We start from the raw sequence: 2,217 nt of genomic DNA on the forward strand, positions 1-2,217 counted from the left end.
AAGAACCACGCTTTGGACCGGGACACAGTATATGTCCCCTGGAAGGAGAATGTCCACTGAACATGGAGGTTTATGAAGTGTGGGGGTCCAAACCTCATTTTGGGTACAAAGGACCCTTTATTCAAATCTTCTTTGAAATACAGGCCTCTGGGAGGCACTCTGAATAGAAGCTCGTGGTGCCAGAACCAGTGTTTGGACTGGGCATCACTGTATGTCATCTTGCAGGGGACAGTCTCCCAAGCATAGGGATGTTTCTGTTGGGGTGGTCCAAAGATTGGTTTGGGCTGCAGCCAGGCCCCACTGTCTGCCTGTGTGACATCCCTGGGGGCACCTCACTTTGGAGCAGCTGGCACAACAACCACCCTTTGGACCAGGACACAACATATGTCTCCTTGAAGGGGAGAGTTCACTGACCATGGAGGTATATGACATGTGGTGGTCCAAACCTTATTCCAGAATGCAGTTTGCTAACAGTCAAACCAGTTCCTTATTCAAATATTTTTTTTGAAATACAGGTTTCTTGGGGGCAACCGAAATAGAAGCCTGTGGCTCCAGAACCAGTAATTGGACCGGGTTCTACTGCATGTCATCTTGCAGGGGATAGTCTCCAGAGCATGGTGATGTGTCCAAAGATTGTTTTGGGGTGCAGCTTGGCCCCAGTGCCTGCCTGTGTGATTGTCCTGGGGGCACTGCACTTTGGAGCAGCTGGTACAAGAACTTACTTTAGTGTTCAGAGCTTTCAAACTCTCCTCAGTGTTTTTGGATGAATTTATGAATAAATTGGGAATAAGGAATGAATAAGGAACTGGGAATAAGGAACCAACTTCAGCCTCATAGTTTCCACTGACTTTCTGCTTAGCATTTTATAATGATGTTGTGGAGCCCTAACTGGAAGAGGATGTCTACCTAAGGAGGATTAACCCAAGAGCAGCAGAATCTTCTAGACTCTGCTCACGGGAGTGCCTGAAATCCCAGGATACAATTAAAAGATTCCAAGTGCCTTGTGGCGTCAGTTTTCTCACCCCGTCCCACCACCTCCAGCTCCCTATTCTACTTGGTTCACCCATTTGGAGATTGTTTTTGTTGTTGTTCAGTCGCACAGTCGAGTCCGACTCTTCGCGACCCCATGGATCATCTCCCGCCAGGCCCTCCTGTCTTCCGCCGTCCTCTGAAGTTGGCTCAATTTCATGTTCGTTGCATCGATGACACTGTCTAACCATCTCATCCTTTGCCGTCCCCGTCTTCTTTGACCTTCAATCTTTCCCAGCATCAGGGTCTTCTCCAGGGAGTGCTCCCTTCTCATTTGGTGGCCAAAGTATTTGAGCTTCAGTTTCATTATCTGGCCTTCCAGGGAACAGTCAGGGTTGATTTCTTTTAGGATTGACTGATTTGATCTTTTTGCAGTCCAAGGGACTCTCAAGAGTCTTCTCCAGCACCATAGTTCAAAAGAATCTATTCTTCGGCGCTCGGCCTTCCTTATAGTCCAACTCTCGCAGCCATACATGACTACTGGGAATACCATTGCTTTGACTATGCGGACTTTTGTTGGCAGGGTGATGTCTCTACTTTTTATCATGCTGTTTAGGTTCGCCATCGCTTTCCTCCCAAGGAGCAGGCGTCTTTTAATTTCATGGCTGCAGTCACAGTCTGCGGTGATCTGGGATCCCAGGAACGTGAAGTCTGTCACTACTTCCACGACTTCCCCTTCTATTTGCCAAGGAGTGATGGGGCCGGATGCCATGATCTTAGTTTTTTTGATGTTGAGCTTCAAGCCTACTTTTGCGCTCTCCTCTTTTACTCTGAGCAAGAGGCTCTTTAGGTCCTCTTCACTTTCAGCCATTAGAGTGGTATCATCTGCATATCTGAGGTTGTTGATCTTTTCCCCAGCAATCTTAATTCCCGCTTGTGATTCATCCAGGCCAGCATTTCGCATGATGTACTCTGCATATATATTAAATAAGCAAGGTGACAATATACATCCTTGTCGTACTCCTTTTCCTATGCTGAACCAATCAGTTGTTCCATATCCGGTTCTAACTGTCGCTTCTTGGCCCTTATACAGGTTTCTCAAGAGACATGTGAGGTGGTCTGGTACTCCCATCTCTTTAAGGCCCTGCCATAGTTTGTTGTGATCCACACAGTCAAAGGCTTTAGCATAGTCAATGAAGCAGAAGTAGATGTTTTTCTGGTACTCACTTGCTTTCTCCATAATCCAGC

Source organism: Gekko japonicus, unplaced genomic scaffold, assembly GCF_001447785.1.
Source record: "Gekko japonicus isolate JY-2015 unplaced genomic scaffold, Gekko_japonicus_V1.1 scaffold1035, whole genome shotgun sequence".
NCBI classification, from domain to species: domain Eukaryota; kingdom Metazoa; phylum Chordata; class Lepidosauria; order Squamata; family Gekkonidae; genus Gekko; species Gekko japonicus.